This window comes from Aricia agestis, chromosome 13 (assembly GCF_905147365.1).
Source record: "Aricia agestis chromosome 13, ilAriAges1.1, whole genome shotgun sequence".
NCBI classification, from domain to species: Eukaryota; Metazoa; Arthropoda; class Insecta; order Lepidoptera; family Lycaenidae; genus Aricia; species Aricia agestis.
This window is the reverse complement of record NC_056418.1, coordinates 3,824,700-3,847,251: the sequence shown is the minus strand read 5'-3', so window position 1 is coordinate 3,847,251 and position 22,552 is coordinate 3,824,700.

The window sequence follows — 22,552 nt, the reverse complement described above, 5'->3', positions numbered from 1 at the left end:
CTTCCGGAGCCATAAGTGTTGCGATTGTTAATCCTTAAAGTAATGTTTAACCCTTTTAATAAGTTTTCTCGTTTGCTTGTTTGCCCTGTCTTGTGTACTACTAGGAAAAATATTTTTTAAGGCCGTGTCTGCGCTGCTACAGTCTGTGTTGTACATCAGTGTTGAAGTAAGTCGATAATAAATTGCTGCGAGGAATTAGACGGAGCGCAGGTTATAAGATATTTAACCTCTTTGTTTATTACATACTGGAATTAATATTCTTATTTACAGTTTAATTACGTTTAAAAATTGGGGCCTTTGTATCATCATACTGTTTACTAAGGGTCGTTCCACAACGGATGCTGGTATAGGTCTTCTTTGTAGCATATTTGAAGCTTGGGAGGAGTCACAGGATGCCTTAGGTATTTTTTGTGACCTCTCTAAGGCATTTGACTGTGTCGAGCATGCTACTTTAGTCAAAAAATTGCACCACTATGGCATAAGGGACTCAGCACTCAGCCTTTTGACTTCTTACCTCAAAAATAGGACTCAAAGGGTTGAAGTTAATAGTAAAAGATCCAATGGGACCAAAATAGAATTAGGTGTACCACAGGGATCCATTTTAGGACCATTTCTTTTTCTCATCTACATTAATGACTTACCTTATCTAGTTAAGGATAATGAGATAGTACTTTTTGCTGATGACACTTCACTTATTTTTAAAGTGAAGCGACGGCAGTCAAATTACGACGAGGTAAATAGTGCTCTCTCAAAAATAGTACATTGGTTTAATGTTAATAACTTACTTTTAAACTCTAAGAAAACCAAATGTTTAAAATTTACTTTGCCCAATGTTAGGCAAGTTCAAACCAATTTACTATTAAATGATGAGAAAATGAATTTGGTGGACTCCACTGTATTCTTAGGCATTACATTAGATAGTAAATTACAGTGGGGTCCTCATATTGCTAATCTTGCAGGTAAGCTCAGTTCTGCAGCATATGCAGTCAGAAAAATTAGGGAAATTTCTGATGAAGACACGGCAAGACTAGTTTATTTTAGTTATTTTCACAGTAGAATGTCTTATGGTATCCTTTTATGGGGAAACGCTGCCGACATCAATACAATTTTTGTGCTGCAGAAGCGAGCTATACGCTCAATTTATAAAATGTCAGCTTTTGAATCTCTGAGAGAAAAGTTTAAAGAAATTGGTATTCTAACTGTTGCTTCTCAATACATTTTGGATAATGTATTGTATGTTAGAAAGAATTTAACTAAATTTAAAACTAAAAGTGATAGTCACGGTAGAAACACTAGAAATAGGCACAAGCTGGAAATACCAGTGATCAGACTTAGCAAAATAAGTAAATCTTTTAAAGGTCAATGTATACGCCTTTACAATAAAATCCCGGAAAACGTTCAAAATCTATCAATTAATAAATTTAAAAAAGTAATTAAAGAACGTTTGTGTGCCAAAGCCTACTATACGGTCAAAGATTTCCTAAACGATAGCACATCTTGGGAGTAGGATGGCTGCTTGCAAGGCTGCTTCTACATTTATTATATGTGACTTACAATTGTGTATTCATATTGTATAGATTAAGTTATTTACATTATAAATTTTATTTTTTTAAAAGACAAATTTTCCACTTTTTTACTAAAAAGTGGCCCCGTGCGAGTTTCTTACGCCGGTTCTTCTCGCCGGGTTAGTTCCCGAACCGGTGGTAGGCAACATGTAGTTCAACATTCTGAAAATATTTGATTCAAATTTATTCAGAAATAAAACAATTTTTATTTTATTTTATTTTTAACGAATTCATAATGATGATATGTACAGTATTCTTAATGCAAAGTAACTACACATTCAAATATTGTAGAGTAAGACACGTTGAAGTGAAAACTGCTTTAAAGGCGTGGTGCACATTGGTGAAATTTTTAGACTTGCGTTAGGACACGTGGCCTGATTGAAAATGCGTTAAATGAAGGAAGAAAACATCGTGTAAGAAAGGAAGTAGTTCCCCCTCTCATCGACAGCGTTCTAGTTTTGACCACGCTCAAAACACACTTTTACCGCCGTACTCAGAGACATTAAGTTATGATTAAACTTCAATTAAATGAAGAGTTTGACAGATATTGCTTAGGTCATTATTGCTTATGTCAAAATTTTGAATTAATTACATTTAAGTAATTAATATTCCACTCTGAGTGCTGCAGTTAGTTCTTTAAAATGACGGATCTAAAATATTCTGTTTTTATTATTAATAAAATAGTTCATTATTCAAAAATATTTCAACGTTCAGCACCGGTGTACCACGGGTTGGAATGCCATAGGCTATATTTTATTCCGACATTCCCGTGAGGCCGAAATCAACGCGCGAAACGGCCATCGACCAAAACGTCCAGGTTTTTAGTCGGATTGTTCCAATATTTCACTAAACATTACGAGTTTATTGAATTTAAAAAAGCAATTCCCTCCACCATCGATGTTACTTTACGGCTTTGGCTCGCACCCAAAATTATGACCTTTGACATAAAATTATAATTTTAAAAAGCCAATAACATAGCGTATATTACTTAATGTGTTACGTAAACCTATGGTGGCTACTACGAATAATAAAAACTAAGGAAGAGTAACTGTGTCAAAAAATTTGCCCACGAGTCTACAAAATGTGACCCGAATACATGCATAAAGTATGCATGTATTCGGTACACAATTCTGTGTAAATATAGAAGTGACAATTAATGTCAACGGCTTTATTTTGTAAATTTGAGTGCTAGTGTTTCGTTGCAACTGCCATATTTTAGTGTCTGAAAAGGAACCAAATTCAAAACGGTTGAAGTATGGGAGTTACGTTTTATTCGTACTCGTAGTGCGGCTATTATAGCCGCACTTTAACGTAATTAAATCCTTCCTTTAACGTAATTTTTTCTATCAACTTGGTAAAAGATGGCAACCTGCTTTGTCGTTTCTTACGTCGGTTATTTTCGCTGGGCTAGTTCCCGAAACGGTGGATGACATCACGTTTGAAAAAAAAATTTGTGTAAAATTCACTATATGTTTTTAAAGTCAAAATAACTTTTGTTAAAATAATGTTTTAAAGTTTATATGAATCATTACAAGTTTAAAGTTACTGGATTAAATCGCTATTGTACCCTTAAGCATAAAAATTAAGTACCGTTATAAATAAGTTTATCAATCTCCTTTATTTTTTCTGAAACACTCGCAAATTAATTGATCACGGCCGATTTTATTAAAAAATTAATTATAATTCAATTATAGCGGACCGAAAAAGTTATTTTGCGCATCAAAATAATTAAGAATTTCCGTAATTAAACTTTGCGACAGCGTAATCGAGTGCCAAAAACATCTGAACGGGGATTTTCAGTCGTTTTTCTCAAAATACATTTAAAAGTTAGCAATTACCGTTTACCGTTTACTCGCAGCTAATCTTTGATGTTTAAATATTAATTGATTTCGTTCTCAGAAGGCAAATGTACGAGAAAATGGGGGATAAATTATATTAATTATATAAGGGGTGCGCGCGTTTGGTGACTTCAAGCAATATAAAGCACAGTGGGTACCACGTTTACGTTTGATTTGTTTGCGTTTTTAGGGTTCCGTGGTTGAATGGCAAAAACGGAAGCCTTATAGATTCGTCATGTCTGTCTGTCTGTCCGTCCGTCCGTATATCACAGCCACTTTTCTCCAAAACTATAAGAGCTATACTATTGAAACTTGATAAGTAGATGTAGTCTGTAAGTCGCATTAAGATTTTGATACAAAAATGAAAAAAATATTAAAAATTTTAGGGGCCCTCATAGGTACAACTAAAACAAAAAAAATCATCTCACCTATGCGTGTAGGGTATCTATGGATAGGTCTTCAAAAATCATATTGAGGTTTTAAATATAATTTTTTTCTAACCTGAATAGTTTGCAAGAGAGACTTGTGGTAAAAAAGTCTAAAAAATGTATTATGTACATTAATAAAATAGCTACCAATGAAAATTTGTTTGAACGAGATCTAGCAAGTAGTTAAGTAAACCTTAATTTAACTTTTAATAAATCAACTGAAATATAAAAACAAATCAAAAACCTTTTAATTTCATAAAAATGAATCTTATTGCTGCTGCGGAACCTTTCATGTGCAAGTCCAACTCGCACTTGGCCGATTTTTTTAATACTGACGTAGTGTATAAATATTAAAAGTTTGCCGTCTTTGTATGCCAATTGCCATGTTTTTTTTTTAATGAAATAAGGGGGCAAACGAGCAAACGGGTCACCTGATGGAAAGCAACTTCCGTCGCCGTGTTGCCGGCCTTTTAAGAGGGAATAGGTTAATAGGGGAGGGTAGGGAAGGAATAAGAGAGGGTCTCTACCCTCTCCTATTCCTTCCCTTATTCCCTTTAAGGGAAAAGGGTAGGGGATTGGGCCTCCGGTAAACTCACTCACTCGGCGAAACACAGCGCAAGCGCTGTTTCACGCCGGTTTTCTGTGAGCCCGTGGTATTTCTCCGGTCGAGCCGGCCCATTCGTGCCGAAGCATGGCTCTCCCACGGCTAAAACGATGATTGTGAAATGAAATGTGATGATTCTAATGTAATATGTCACACGAATATATAGAACTTGAATAATCTTCTAATATATAAAATTCTCGTGTCACAGTTTTCGTTGCCATACTCCTCCGAAACGGCTTGACCGATTTTGATGAAATTTTGTGAGCATATTGAGTAGGTCTGAGAATCGGCTAACATCTATTTTTCATACCAAAAATTATTTATATGGCAAAACAACGTTTGCCGGGACAGCTAGTAATTAATTAACAATCGCTATTCTCTGTGGTATTTTACTATTTTATCAGTAGGGGGAAAAGTCGTATTATTACAAAGCTATGAGTTGGTCACCAAATTCTATACTACATTAAATTGGACGCTGTTAAGCATTCGTGTACTAACCCACACAAAAATTACGTATTGAGTTATGAATGCAGTTATGTTCTGTAGATGATTTAGAACAAGACTGCATTCAAAATTTAACGACAAAAAAAATTGTGGGTTAGGACACTAATGCTTAACAGCGACCATTTGATATTAGGAATGAGGTTTCTGAACTTTACTCGTGGTGTTGTACAATAAATTAAGCAGTAAAATTAATTTCTAATGCAATTAAGTGACGAATATCTCTTAGCATAAAAGTCATCTTCGTTATTAGAGTTTATAAAAGAGAATGTAACACAAAAATTAATATACTCGTTTCCAAATAAACCAATTAATATTATTCAGTAAATACATAATACATTCATAAAATCGAGACAGACAAAAGGTTTTCATACGCCGTCGTTAATAACGTTGAATCATTATAAATTGGAAACAAAATTAAAATGATTAATTCGCAACGCGGCAAAACACTTTGCATAAAAAAGAAAATGTTTTTATGGCCGCCAAAAAAAAAGTAAAATTGGAACCTACCGAAATTAACATTGATGGCATTTATTTATTTCCATTTGCCTTATATTTTCTTTTTATGAAAAAAAAATATGACGCGAACGCAAAATGAGTGTAATTTTAACTCGAGAATGGCAGCCATACATCCCGCTCCCGCGTAATTGACTTCGCCTAATGAAACGTCACTCAACGAACTGTGTTCAAATGTATATCTGATTCTATATTTAAACGAACAACTATTATAATTTATTCGTGCTTCGATTTTGTGGCATGGCATCGCAAAGACTTTTTGTGTTTTACTTTGTAGTGGGTAATATAAAACTATTGACAATTATATCATTTGTACTAGTTTGAACTAATATAATATAACTTTCCAAAAAAACGGCACGGTGTTTGTATGCGTACGACTAAACGTATGCGAATTATAATTGCATAAGTTGATGAAAATGCTGTGCAATAGCTATACCGCGGCAGTCCCCGAGTGCCACACGTGCTTTTTAAATTTTGAAGTCAAATTACGTTTTGTGAAGCAGCGCTGCACCTTAAAATTATTTTGTAGGCTGCCTGCGATGCGGCTTTGATTGCGAAGAGCCATTATCACGTACCATTACGTCTCATCTTTAATCTCGTTTCGGTGTGAACTAACCCTATAGGCCAGGGATGGCGAACCAGTGGCAGCCGTGCCAGCAGTGGCACGCGACATAAAATTTCGAGGACGCCACTGTTCACAAAACTAGTATCGAAATTATTTTACCAACAATGAAGGTTACAGATCCTCATCTGCATATTGGGCACCAAATTAGGCAAATTTTGAAATACGCATAGAATCACAAAAATATATTGAATGGCACGTTTAAGACTTAACCAAAGATTTCGTCCGAAAAACGGCACATTAATACGAAATCTTCACCATCCCTGCTATAGGCTCTTATTCCATAAAATCTAACCTACATAGATTTTAAGTTTAAAACAATTCATATTCACAATATCCGATTAAGTCATTACAAGTTTGGGTGCTGCGCCAAATATTAATTCGGGGACAAAGGCAGTTTGTTTATATTTGAGGCAAGACTGGCGCGAGCTCATTACGACGGGACAAAACGTTCGCTGCCACCTGCGATAAATAATGGAAATGTACAATCGGGAGCGAATTGAAAAACTTGTGTATTTCTCCATGTATATTTAGTATAGCTCATATTTAACTTTATATGGGGTTTTCTTTTAGGTTTATGGTGAAGTTGTGCAAGCAGCGCTGAAGAATTTTTTTGACTTTACGTAGCTTTGTGAAATTCATAATATAATTTAATATTATAATTTATAGTATAGTATAGTTATCAGTATATCTCACAATCTGTACATTTTCTGGTACACTTTGCGGAAAAACTATCACACCTTTAAGATAGTAATTTTTAGTTATATGTAGATGTGTTATCATCAGTCAGCCAAGGTTTTTTATATGTAAAATATGTGTCACTATATCAGTCAAGGTGTGACGATGCGAGCCCTCACAAAATTCGGCTTTTAGCTTGTAGGTAAAATTATTTCCCAAACTACAGAACGGCTTTTTGTAGAGATGTAGAGACCACGGGACATAGTTTAAAATATTATTACAGGACAATTTGCGGTAGAATTTCATTTCGCGTCTCTCAAAAGTGTAGTCTGTCTGTATGTAACCTCCTACTGCTTACTGGAAAAATGTACGTTCCCTGAGAAAATGAATTTCAAAACAAACGAAAACTTCGTTTGCATTGAAATTTTCAGATAACTTACATACATTTTTCCAGTTTAAACATAATAAAATGTTAAATATCATTTCTATTCATTCAATTCCACATGAAGTATACAAAAACTATTATAAATAAAACACTGAAATATTATGTCAAAGGGATGATAAAGGGCAAAAATGTGGAGACTCGCTTTTATGAAAATAACAAGCGTTTAATATGAATGTGGTATTCTGGCTGAGGTGCAGGCTGTACGAATTCCAATAACGACGAGGAATGTTACCTTCGTCAAGGGTCTAGTATGAGGATGCTTTGCTTGTGTATCACAATTTGAAGCTTTGATATAGATTATAGATACGTGACCTTTAAGGAAGAAGAAGGAGAGAGACGTACGACGATTACTTATAGGTAATGGCATATCTGCTTCTGCTATTTTGTTTTTAGGGTCCCCGCAGATATACAATTTCAAGTTGGCCGATTATCGTACAAACCACAGAAATAGATCAAGATAGAAGCGCAATGTCGCTCCAATGTGTATGAACACGAGCGTGTCACTCTTTTCATACATACTGTGACGTCACAAGAGCGCTTTAGTGAACCGAAATTGGTTTTTTATCTGTGTGAAAAATATGTGTAGTATACACTTACACAAGCATGATTGAACATGAATTCTATGAGATTAAATTGTCAACGTGCGGCATGTGCCGACTGGACGTCAAAAAAAGAGTGCTGCTGTCATGTATCACACGTCTCTTTTTACCACGCAGTGTTACTGATAGTGACATCTCTCTTGCTCAGGTCTTTGTTTCTCTATTCCGCTAGGTATATTAACATTATGGTCAATCCTCCTCAAAATCTATTTCCTCGATGGTACAAACCATAAACTGTTGCATTCTTTCTGTTAATCTCATTTTTAAATGAATATATTGTCTATCAAACTCTTCACTAAATTAAAGTTTAAACATTAATTAAATGTCTCTGATTACGGTAACACGCTTTCGCATAATATTACCAAAGGCAGTAAATGTTTTGGACATAAATTGTGAAGTGTTTGCTATCCGAATATCAGTTTAGCCTTCATGTTAGAGTACTTGGCAGCATCTACTGTCTGCCAATTTTAGACAGGTAGACACTAGACGTACAAGAAAATAGTGTTCACAAACTCGTGTTATCGGTAAAGACGATGTCGTCTATTAAATATTAATAACAACATATTATTATGTAATAATATGTTGTTATTAATATTACTTCTGTTAAATAAGACTAAATATAATAGATATATATTTAATTTAAAACAAAAATATTCATAGATACTTATATTCACACCGGTCATTTTGGCGTTCATTGAGAGAGGCCTATGTCCAGTGGACGACTATAGGCTGATATGATGATGTTGATGATGAATATTAACACTTCTAAGCTTGCAGTTTAAATTATAAGGAAAAAAATAAATTGTATGTCTTGTCAAGCAGTACATCGAACATAAGTTTCTTATCACGCCTAGATATTTGTTTATTTGAAATATTACAAAAATCAATGAATTAATGATCATTTATAAAGTAATTTAAAGTTATAAGTCTTAAATACAATCGTCATTCGCCATTGAAAAATAAAGCAAACATTAAGTACTTATTTTTCTTTGGATGATAAAAAACTCTGAAGATTTTATTGTCATGAACTTTTATACTTCGGACTTTTCTTTAATAGAGTTCCATGGAAGTACTTTTGTTTTGGGGGTTTTAAAAACGCTCTTAATATATTAATTTGGTTTATTATAACGAGCAATAACTTTGTAAATTATGTTAAATTATAATTTCCTTTGAGTTTTCTTCGGATACGCAATGTAATTATACAGGTTTAAAAATATAGCAACAATGTTCGATAAGAAGGAAAAAATTTTTACGATTATCAATTTATCGTAAGTTGTTATTTTTTTTTATAAGTCTAATAAAAATTGGTACACATTGTCATGGTGTGTGCACACGTTTGTTTTTGGATTGTTGACCGGCCAAATAGCGGAATAAACAAAATATCGTCAATACACTCCTTTATAGTTCTCATTCAACATTTTTAGCCCATATTCAGTACCTAGATCTTGTGCATGGAATATCATATTATCTAGTCTAGTTCATAGCTTGTAAATCTATTCATACTTTAATATTATAAATGCGAAAGTGTGTCTGTCTGTCTGTCTGTTTACTTCTTCACGCCCAAACCGCTTAACCGATTTTTCTGAAATTTTCCATGGGTATACTTTGAGTCCCGGGAAAGGACATAGTTTACTTTTTATCCTGGAAAAATGTACGGTTCCAGCGCGATAAAAGAATTTTGGCGCAACGGAGTTGCGGGCGTCATCTAGTCATAAAATATAAATGATTTTCTTTTCCCCGTGTCAAAATTTCTCAATACTCAAAATACTATTGAACAATAATAGCCAACACAACGAAATATGAGTAATTCCCGGGACCCTCCTCACACGAGCTTAAGATTTCACATTTATCAGCTGGGAGTATTTCCATACCGTTATCTTCGCGTTTCATACGTATTGGGAACCGCAGCCTACGTCATACTAAGCCTGGACAGGTGTAGGGTGGGAGTCAGTTTGGGAGTATACCGGACTAGTCTGTCTGAAAATATTGAATAGTAAGTTTCGAGTCAAAAAGAGTGGCAAGAAACTGCGAAGATCCACTTTGGGTCGGTAAGCCATCGTAGTAAGTAAGTTCTTACAAAACATGCGTATTGCGTAAAGAGGTATTCTTATTTGGCCAATGAGGGACCAATACAAGAGATAACGAACATGTAAAGAGGTGTATTAAACTTATTCTACTATTAGTAGTCTAGCAGCTAGTCTATTTGTAGAATAAGGAATTTCTATAGTTTAAAAGTTTCAAGTACCTTTAGTATTTCTTATTTACTATACACGGAGCCACAATTATATTTTAAACATTTTACAGTTTTTTAGATTCGCCAAGAAAGTTATTACTGCATGAAATTTTTGTACCTTATATTATCTTATAGTTATACGTTATACGCGTTATACGGGTACCTTATATGCGTTTTTTAACGTCACCCCAATAAACAAAATATTGATTTATGGATGCGTTTATCGTAATTCATAAATTACAGTCACCCTACTCGTGCCCACAGATAGGTGCAGGCTGTCGGCAGTGGTTCAGCACTCAAGTACGTCTCGCCGATAACGCCACTCTTTGTAAGCTCACACATCATCATCACAATCATCATCATCATCATGTTGATGATGAAACTAAGATTAACGCTGCACATTTAATCAATCCCATACGTGAGTGAGAATCCTATACGTTAGACAACGTGTAGTAAACAATTACACGTAGTTGTTTAATGTATAAAACAACAACGCGTCTAACGCATAGGGTTCTTACTGGAATGTAATAAAAAATCGTGACTTTTTATGCTAGGGCAAAGTAACTTTTCTTCGTTTCTCAAGAGAGAGAAAGATAGAGACGAAACTAGCATACACATAATAATATTAATTATTTAGGGTCAATAATTCACGTTGTTAATTCTTGCGATGAATTTTTTAAAGGCACGTCTGTCAAATTCAATGTTTATCTTCTAGTGCAGTATGTTCTGGTTTTGGATGGCTCATATAAATATACATCGCATTGCATCGAAGCGCTAACCTAACCTAACACTGCTTTTTAGGGTTCCTTACCCAAAGGGTTGAAACGGGACTAGGGTCACGTTTCAAATAGGTTACTAAGACTTCGATGTCTGTCTGTCTGTCCGTCTGTCAGACTGTATCTCAAGAACCGTTGTAGCTAGACTTCTGAAATTTTCACAGATTGTGTATATCTGTTGCCGCTATAACAATAAATACTAAAAATAAATAAAATTAATATTTAAGGGTGGCTCCCATACAAGACACGTGATTTTTTTGGCCTTGCTCGTAATCAATAATGGTAACAGATAGGCACTTGAAATTTTCAGAAAATCCTTATTACCCGACTGCCGGGAGGGTTATGTGTTTAGCGCGTATCTTGTATGTTTGTAATATTCTTTATTACCACAAATCTCCAGAACCGCTAAACGGATTTTCACATTTGAGGTGTCGTTAGATTTGTCTTAATGACCCAAGTGTTCTTAGATAAGTGACATTAAAAAAAACACAAAATGGTAGATGTTTGACGCTATATTGTGAGGTAAAAAAAATAAAAATTCTACCAAGCATATCGAGTGGGGTATCAAAATAAAGGATTTTAAACACTAATTCTAAATATGTATATAACTTTTAGTTTTAATATTAAATGGAACGATAAATCTACACTAATATTATAAAGAGGAAAGATTTGATTTTTTGTTTGTTTGGCTCCGAAACTACTGGACCGATTAGAAAAATTATTTTACCATTGGAATTCTACATTATTTTTGCTGAACATAGGCTTAATTTTATTTTGAAAAAAAAATAGGGTTCCGTAAGATATTTAGGTTCTTCGGACGCAAGGTGTAAAAAATCAACCAGAAAAGTTACTTATTTTACGTACGCTGCCTAAACTATAAAAGATAGAACCATAAAATGTTCTAAGTAATTATAGAACTTATAAATATCTATAAAAAAGTCCGCAACACACTATACGTATCTATGTCGAGTGAGGCACAATAACCATTTTTTTATTTAAAAATCTTGAATTTTTTTGGACTACATTTAAACGCGTTTATTTTACTCATTATTTTAATTCTTACCAAAATAAATTATCATTCCATCACTAAGTACAGTTTATGTAGATAATATTTGGTCTTTGAATGAATAAAATTGGACATTTGGTTTTGAAATTGTGGCGAAATTAAAATATTACGATAGTTGGCGTCACCAAGGCGGGTGCGCGTGCGGGAGGAAGACAATCTGTGCAGGGTGCAGCCTGCGTATAATGACTGTGTTGTCGATGTTAGTGTCGAAGTCTGTGAATTGACCTGGGAATCATTTTGCTGACCAAGTCTTTCCTGGGTATGCTTTTTGCAGCGCTCACCGACATCAACGCGGGCGGAGCTGCGGCCAACCGCTAGTAATAAAATAAGAAAAAACCAAAATCCGCCTGCATGGATAAATACATAATTGAAAATTAACTGACATTACTGAAACAAGATGAAAATTCAATTACAAAGTATTAAAAAAAACAATGATTTGGACTTAAAACTAGAAACATACATTGAAACAGTACCAAAGCTATGTACCTATTATAACGTATTGTAGGTACACTTAGAAATATCAGCACGGTAGTTTTTCAATTTTTTATTAGGTTGATTGTCGAAATGGTTAGTGCGCGAGTCCGACTGGCACTTGGCTGATTTATTTAATTAACCTGTTGTTCACGCAGACTCTAAAGTAATCATGCTCTAAAGAAGGGCATTACTGCATACAAATTTAGTTTGTCTCTTTTAAGCAGATTGATGAAAAACTTATTCAAACAAAAAACCTAGAACCACCATAGCAATTTTCAATAAACCAAGGGCACATCCACTTAAGCGGCACATATTCTAGATTGTTTACCTTAGTAAGAAAATTATATTAGCTTTACGTGTCTCAGTATAAAGTAGAGTTAATCTGGAGATATAACACTAACCGCATTTGTGTAAGCCGAACCGTCCTAGTAATGCATCCGTTACGGGCCGGCTTGAGAGCCGGGCTCCGGTAGGGTGTGGTCCCAATTACAGCGGTGGAATATTTATTATTTGTACTTTATTAAGTAGCTTTGGAGAAAATTCATAGGAAGATGGCGGACCTACGTACGTTATTTTGCCATATCACCATCTTAAGTACAATGCAATGTAGAGTTAATTTGAAGATATAACACTAACCGAATTTGGTTAAGCCGAACTGTCCTAGTAATGCATCCGTTACAGGCCGACTTGAGAGTAGTGCTCCGGTAGGGCGTGGTCTCAGTTGCAGTGGTTTCATATTTTTAGAAACCATAGTACCATTAATTAGAGAAAATTACTTGGTAGGGCTTCAAGTCAGTTAATAAGTTTCGATCTGTGGTTTGGTTGTCATAACCTAAACAAGTTAAGTAGATACGCTATCTATGAATCATTCTCTGTTTGATGCAAAATATTATAATACTAACATCTTACTTAAGCCATCGCCTATCAGATAAGAGATAAAAAGTGTATAAATTAAGGAAAATCTCGTTTACCTAATTTGGAAAAATGAAATAAAATTTAAGATTTTTTATTAAGGTTTTTTTATCGATGTAAGTAGGTAAGTACCAATAATGAGTTACGATTGCTATTTCAGGTCGATAATTTCTTTTCACTATGGCGTAGTCTATCTACCTGTTTACTCATTTATTAAAGTTAGAAATACTTATTACTCACTATGGCCACAGTATAGCAATATGACACTATGGCGTAGTCTGTCTACCTGTAATTTACCTATTTATTAAAGTTAGAAATACTTATTACATTTCAGTATAATAACTATATAGACTATAGTGTAAACAAATAAAACCATTGAAAACTTAGCCGCTTACCGCGGTAACTGGGACCACCATTTTGTATAAATGTATAGGCACTCGGAAGAAACGACGTTTTTAAAGTATGAATAAAATCTCTATTTATATGCTGCTGCTTCGCTTCGAGCTTCTCTTTCGATATTTTAAAACATTTATCTCTAGGTAGATCTGTTGAGAGAAAAAGTTTTTATTTCATTTATGAAACCTCAAGTAAGCTGACTCTGACGAGGAGCAAGAAAAAAATAATATTATCATAATATCAGAAACGGTTGCGACTATATTAAATTCAAAAACATTTTAATATTAAAGTAAATAAATGTAAAGTTGTTTAAAGCCGAACGGCATCAATCTAAATTGCATACACGATGTATATGATGTTTTTATTTTTTTGGTCAAAACATTCTACAATAACCCCAAAATATACCAATAGATTACATACCTAAAGTAAACTGAGATTAAACTTCAATCTCAGTTAATGAGGACTAGCGTAACTGTCGTTTAATGAATGCTGGATTCATTAAACGCCAGTTACGCGATGAGTCCGTGATGACGCCGCTCGTGGCGCTGTCATGTGACAACATCGCTGTGATCGATTGTGTTCACTGAACTGGGCTCCGATGTTCTTGAATGTTCTAGGATAGTACAGTGTATGACTGCTTAAAAATTGAATATTATACCTAATAATTTATAGATAAAATTATCGTGTCACGGTGTGCGTAATTATTGAACTCCTCTGAAACGGCGCGACCGATTTTCGTGAATCTTAGCGAATGAATCGTGAATCCTAGTTGATATGGCTAGGGTCAAAAATCGGACAACATCTACTTTTTATAATGATAAGTGCATTTGTTTAATAAATAATAGTAAATTATTACAACTAGAGACTGACGGTGACCATTGTTTGTGCGACGGGATAGCAATGGACGTTGCCATGGTGACATACTTATTTAGTCACTTTTTTAAAATAATATGGGTGAAATACTTTATATAGGCAAAACAACGTTTGCCGGAAAAGCTAGTCTAATATATAAAATTCTCGTGTCACAGTGTTTGTGCGCGAACTCCACCAAAACGGCTCAGCTGATTTTAATGAAATTTTGTATGTACATTTAACATTCGTTAGGCCTGAGAATAGATTTTTAGCTACTTTTTATATTGATACCACAGAATACATATAAGTACAAGTATTGATACTAGAAATAATTTATATGGCAAAACAGCTAGTTGGATTGATATTATAATCATTTAGACGATGACCGCAACTCCGACGCTGAAACTCGCTTATTGCACGAAATCAAAATTGGTCCATCCATTTGAATGTTACGATGCCCTGGACAGACAAAAACAAAGACAGTATACGTGGGAGAGCCTTGCTTCGGCACGAATGGGCCGGCTCGACTGGATAAATACCACGTTCTCACAGAAAACCGGCGTGAAACAGCGCTTGCGCTGTGTTTCGCCGAGTGAGTGAGTTTACCGGAGGCCCAATCCCGTAACCCCTACCCTATTCCCTTCCCTACCCTCAACTATTCCCTTCCCTTCCCTTCCCTACCCTCCCCTATTACCCTATTCCCTCTTAAAAGGCCGGCAACGCACTTGCAGCTCTTCTGATGCTGCGAGTGTCCATGGGCGACGGAAGTTGCTTTCCATCAGGTGACCCGTTTGCTCGTTTGCCCCCTTATTTCATAAAAAAAAAAGACAGACAGGCATGTCAAACTTATGACATCGTTTTTTTGACTGTGGTTAAAAATACAGTATTATAATTAGTGTCATTCATACACAGTTGATCGTTACTGCAGGCTTGCATTATAACATATTTTATAACTAGCAATATTCCCGATCATGATAAACCAAATGAGATAATAATAATGCGACATCTTACAGCATAATTTATAATACTTCCCAGTAACACTTTGATTTTCCTGCTTTTAACATAGGACTTCGTTGAACAAAGGTAACGATGATAATATTATACTATAAATTATATAAAGTAAACATGAAAGCATCGTAAATGTATACTCTCTGCCTAAAATAAAAGTTACATATAAGAACCAAATCTTTTTTCTGAAATGTTATTATAGGATAGCGCGATCTTGCCTCAGGGCGAGTATCTTTACACCGAAAAAGACTAGTGATGTCACGATTAGGAATCTTACCGAATATTCGGTAAACAATTTACCGCATAAGTCTTAACTAGTTTACCGAATATTCGCTATACCACCGCATAAGTTTTTATTAATTTTCGCATATTTACACGTCAGTTTTGCTACGAAAATGCTATTTAGAAAATTTCTAGAACGTTTTCGAAAACGAATGATTAGTATACTGCATGCAGTCTGGATTTTTCAAGTGGCAGGCGAAAAACTATGAGAAATAGTGAGAAGCACTCAAAGGAGTCTCGAGCTTTTTGATGAAAGCTGGAGCTTATTGGATTTTTAGATCAATATTCCTGTACAATCCGAGAAATTTATTCCTAAGCACATGGTAGACCTATGTTATTTGGTTAATATGAGTTAATCTGGATTGTAATCTGAGGCTGAAGAGAGTACATGCCTCTACTAATTAACGTAGGCACGTCATCAACCTTAAAATTACTTTTTCTGATAGCATTTACAGAAGTATGGCGGTATGTACAACTAGCCCCAAAATCCTGTATCGTGCTGTCGGAGTTTCTGAGAACGACAAGGTACAACGTCTGAAATGATATCGGCGGGCTACGGCCTGACCGAGCATGCTACCTCGCTCGGTCGCAAGACCTTCCTTTGTTGTCGCCATCAGTAGTTTCTGACACTTTTTTAGGATTCCGTACCCAAAGGGTGAAAACGGGACCCTATTACTAAGACTTCGATGTCTGTCCGTCTGTCTGTGTGTCTCCAAGCTGTAACTACTAACCGCTATAGATAGACTTCTGAAATTTTCACAGATTGTGTATATCTGTTGCCGCTATAACAATTCAAATACTAAAAACATTTTTTTTTGCAATTTTTTGCTCGATATCAATAACGGCTATACATAGCACTTGAAATATTCACGAAATTCTCAGTTTTATTTGTTATTTAATAATTTGTAATAGAATTTAAATAAATTATAAAATAATTGAGGGGGAGGTCTCATACAAAAACACAATTTTCTGCCCTTTTTTGTGGGACGGAACCCTTCTTGCGCGAGTCCAACTCGCACTTGGCCGATTTTATTTTTTGTATTGTTTTCTAGTTTATTTGCATTAAGAATGCACTAAAGCGTCAAAAACTAAATCTAAATCCAAGACGTTTACAAAAAATACGAGTATATTTTCTGCAAGTACATGATTAATGAATTATTACACAATAATTTATAATATGTGAGTTACGAAAATATTTTTTATTTTTAACATAAATAAACTATATAATAAAATTCACAGAACCACGTAGGCAGCATTAAATGATTTATTGTACAAAAGAGATATCGGTAGTATATTGAACTAATTGGCAATTAAAATATCTCTGTACTTTTATGACGGCTTCTGCGTGGGCAGTGAACGCCAATTCTGAGAACTTTATAAAAAAAAAAAAGCTGTATAGCAGTGTTTTCCAACCTGTGGGTCGCCTGGGGGTTCGCAAAGGTTCTGTATTAGGTTCAGTGGTAGGTTGTTAGAAGTTGAGATAACTATTTTTAAAAAATCAATAAAGACAAAAAATAGGAGAATTTTAATAAAATACATTACATATTGTATGACATTTAAGAATATAATATCTATTATATGTAGGTATGCAATATACAAAATCAAAAGTGCCCGATCATGAAATATTTTTTCATACCATCATCATGAAAAAGGTTAAAAAACACTGCTGTACTGTAATTACCTGTATCATAAACAAAGTTAAATGTGGGTTCTACTAAGAAATATTTAATGATAACTTATTGATTTTGCGTAAGCTCCAAACATTATAATATGCCAAACTCTTCGTAAATAAAAATTAGATAATCGTTAAATGTATCTGAGTGCGTTGCGCCAAAATTAGTTTATCGCGCGGAAACCGTACATTTTTCGGGACAAAAAGTATCCTATGTCCTTTACCGGGACTCTCTATCTTCATACCCATACCCATACCAAAGTCGCTTCAGCAGTTTAAGCGAGAAGAGGTAACAAACAGAATATTGACTGATAGACAAACTTTCGCATTTATAATATTAACTAGATGACGCCCACAACTCCGTTGCGACAAAAATCGTTTATCGCGCGGGAACCGTACATTTTTCCGGGATAAAAAGTATCCTATGTCCTTTACCGGGACTCAAAGTATCTCAATACCAAATTTCAGCAAAATCGGTTTAGCGGTTTAGGCATGAAGAGGTAACAGACAGTCAGACAGACAGATAGACAGACAGACACACTTTCGCATTTATAATATTATTAGTATATTAGTAATTAGTAATTAGTATGGACATGAATATGACTGCTCAATTCACCGTCTTATAAGTACCGCATATAATTATGCGGTACTTATAATCCTGTACCGCATAATAAAATAACCTAATATAATCTACCGAATGCTTATGACAACACTAGAAAAAATATCCTGTTTGTGTTGTATGCGAATTGCGATGGAGTGTGATACGTCCACTTACTGAGTTTGTATGAGATAATGTAAGCTTCATCATCATCATTACGATAATTGAAGTCCATTTGCGTTAAGTTTAAAGTGAGGCAATAGTGCATACTAGAGATATGAGACTCACACTGTCTATATTACGTTTACAAAATAAGCTATTTTAACAGTTAAACCCATAATTACAATGTTTTTAATTTCTTACTTCAGTGTTAAAACATTGATTGTAATGTGTCTACGCACCCTGTAGTATGTAGCGAACTAGTTATTAACTTATTAATAGCGTGAACCATTTATCTTTCAAATTAGTATCAGTTAACATATTTCTTCATGAACCAGTATAACTTGATCTTGTTAGTTGTTATAGAATATAGAGCCTTCAGTATTTTAAACTTGGCAACTAGTTGCTTGCAACTTCGAGCACAAAGTGTTTTGTTAGTCGGTAATCGTACATTTCGACGTAATAAAACTATCCTTTGTCCTACTCTCATATAGTGGAGTCACTGAAGGGTTTTCCGACCTCCGATTTCGTTAAACCTCCATCGATTTTCAATGAAAATTGGTGAGTAGGTGGGGGATACCCTAAGAAACAAAAGTGTCATATGATTTTAAACTTTATCTTCATTATAATGTAATACTTACAGTAGTATCGCTTGAGAAATCTACGGCCGCCCGTGGACGCTCGTGGCCTCTTGCGGACGCCAGCGGCGGCGACTTCTCAAGCGATACTATGTATTACAATAATGAAGATAAAGTTTAAAATCATAATATGAGACTGAAACTGCTCGCCTCGCCTCTGCCATTCCGGTGTGAATTGAGCATAAGAGCTATACTATGGAAACTTGGTAAGTAGATGTAGTCTGTGAACCGCATTAAGATTTTGATACAAAACTGGATAAATTATTAAACATTTTAGGTGTCCCCATAGGTACAACTGAAACAAAAAAAAATGTCATCTGACCTATGCGTGTGGGGTATCTATGGATAGGTCTTTAAAAATCATATTGAGGTTTCTCATATCATTTTTTTCTAACCTGAATAGTTTTCGAGAGAGACTTCTCCAAAGTGGTAAAATATGTGTGTCCCCCCTCTTACTTCTAAAGTAGGGGCAAGATAATTCTAAAAAAAATATATGATGTACATTACTATAAAAACTACCAACGAAAATTTGTTTGAACGAGATCTATGTAGCTTTTTATACGTCATAAATGGTAAACCTTAATTTTATTTTCATTAAATCAACTGAAATATAAAAATAAATCAAAAGCCTTTTAATTTCATAGAAATTAACCTTATTGCTGCTGCGGAACCCTTCATGAGCGAGTCCAACTCGCACTTGGCCGGTTTTTTCCCTTATAGCGGCTGATGCTGTGTGTGAAACATGCAAATAATAAAAAATTATCCAATGATCAAGGATATTTTTTGAAAATCTGCCATCCAAATTTGCCATCTGATCCTGGTAAACCTATACGTACTATGTTTATGGTATTATGAATATGTTTCCCGTGTCGTTGGATATGTATCCCGCCTTCTTGTGTTGACAGCTTTGTTTAATTACTGTCTCAGAGAACAGACGCGACTGTTATTTGGATAGTTTGATTAGTTTTTAGATAGTTCATAGTTGGGAATTGTAATATTGCAGATGCTGTGTGATAACTATTGCCATATTACGTTACTTGATAAAGTAATGCGTTTATATAGTTCCTAGATAACGCCCGCAACTGTTGCTCCAGAATTTGGAGCGGGAACCGTACATTTTTCTAAGATTTAAAGTATTCTATGTCCTTTCCCGCGACTCAAAGTACGAATATATCCAATTATCCATACCCTGCAAAATCGGGTTGGCGGTTTAGGCGTAAAGAGGTAACAGACAGACAAACACACTTTTGCATTATGAGTAGGGATGTATAATATGTTATTTTGTACATATAGAACAACGCTGCAGATATTTTATATATATTCGGTCTTAATAATCATAAATTAATAAATTTAAGAAAACCTACCTACATTTTCCAGCACTGAGCGGGTTAATGATAATAATAATATCATCAACAAGAACACTCGATCGTGTCAGCTTTCAAAGAAAAAGAAACCAGATCAAATCGGTCCATATATTTGGTCGCTACGATGCCACGGACAAACACAGACAGACAGACACGTCAAACTTGCAACAGCCTATTTTTTTCGTCGGGGGTCTAAATGTTGATAGTGATGAGTGATGACAAATCTTTTCTATGCAGAAGTGTTAAACTAAATGTTTTATGAGCACGCCGTTTGAATCGGAACGTCCTTGTTAAGTGTTAGTTCTCAAGTCGAACTCGGACTTAGTCGGAGGTGAGAACGGGATAACGAACTAGCCAGTGGCGTAGCTACCAAGCCCCGGGCCCCCAGACGCAGGGGGTCCCTCAATTTCTGATTTACAATAAGCAGGGTGTAACAAACAAAGTGATAAATGATAATACTTTAAGGAGTTTATGTGCGTATGTGACCTTATACATAATATAGAGGTCATTCTGAAATTAGCAGCGTTGACGGAACCTTTTTTTGTGATTTGTATGAGAAAACGCTCGAGTGTCATAGGATTTGCCCATACAAAAGTAAAAAAAATACTTTTTTAGCGCTGCTACTTTAACAATTAACTCTATACAGGGGCCTCTTATGCTCCCTAAAATATTATTACTTCGTTTTATTACACCCTGTAGATTTCAGTTGATTGGCACGGAATGACACCTCCTACGGGCCTCAGCCTCAGGTGTAAAAAAACTAAATTATCATATTAGGGTCAGGTCAAAGTCAAAGTCAAAATTTTTTATTCAGAATAGGTTTTTTCAAACACTTTCCGAACGTAGATGCTACTGGGGCCTACCACCGGTTCGGGAACTAACCCGGCGAGAAGAACCGGCGTAAGAAACTCGCACGGGGCCATCTTTTACCAAAAAGATGGAAAATTACAATGTCATTATGATTAAATAAAAATAAAAAAATATAACAAGTGTACAATATTACAATAAAATAATATACAGAAACAACTCTGCAGGGGGCGACCTTATTCCCACGGTGTACTATCATTCATGAAATCAGTAACTTTATAGTATGCTTTGGTATGGTACACAAACGTTCTTTAACAACTTTTTTAAATGTATTAATTGAAAGATTTTGAACGTTTTCTGGGATCTTATTATAAAGGCGTATACATTGACCTTTAAAATAATTTTTGACTTTAGTAAGTCTAGTCACCGGAATTTCAAGCTTATGTTTATTACGAGTATTTCTCCCATGGGTATCACATTTTTTCTTGAATTCATATATATTCTTTTTAGCATATAATACATTTGATAGGACATATTAAGAAGCAACAGTTAAGATTCCAGTTTCCTTAAATTTTTCTTTAAGTGAAGTATTACGGGCTAGCTTGTAGATTGCCCGAACAGCTCGCTTCTGCAGCAAAAAAATTGTATTTATATCTGCAGCATTGCCCCACAGTAAAATGCCGTAGGTGAACATGAACTAGTGATTGGACAGTACTAGTCATTGGACAGAGCACAAAAACACTATATTTATTAAGGTTGCTTTAAAAACTACCCGTTTTTTTCTTTAAAATCAGGCGTTTTAAAAACAGGCAGTTTCTAAAGCAACCTTAATAAATATTGTGTATTTGTCCAATCACTAGTCATTTACCATAATATCGTTAATGTGTCACTGATATGGTGAAAATAGCAGCGCCGAAATAGTTGCTTTTTTACATCATTGGTAAGTCTGGACAAATTCCCGACGATGCGATGGGGCATTTCTCATAAGAACATGGAAGTAACAGGTAACTTTTTCATCGCTGCTACTTTCATTGCTTTACCCTAGGGGTTCTTGGTTACCTAGCTGCGCTACTGGCGCTAGCTACGTGCTTTCATATGTCAAAGTTTGAATTGATTATTTTGTCACACGATAAGTATTCCGCGCGAGTGTTAAGGAAATTTAGTTTCCGAACTGAATCAAAGTCTTCGATATCCGATGTGCGAATAGCGAAAATTTTAAATATTGAGATAAGGCAAAATGTATAATATTTGACAGGCAAAATATCGTCTATGCCAAAATTACGCTTTAACTCTTTCAGCGCTGCTACTTTCACAGTTAACTCTGTAAGGGAAACATTTATTTTTATTTTTATTACAAAATTGGGGCCGTCTATAGACTGTTCGCCCATATCCTTTTTTTGTTATTTTATTATTTAGATTTTTCGCACCAAGGATACCATATATAATAATATAACTGGATAACTGCTGAACCGATGATGAAATTTGATATAAGGGTAACATATTACATGCCCTAATATAT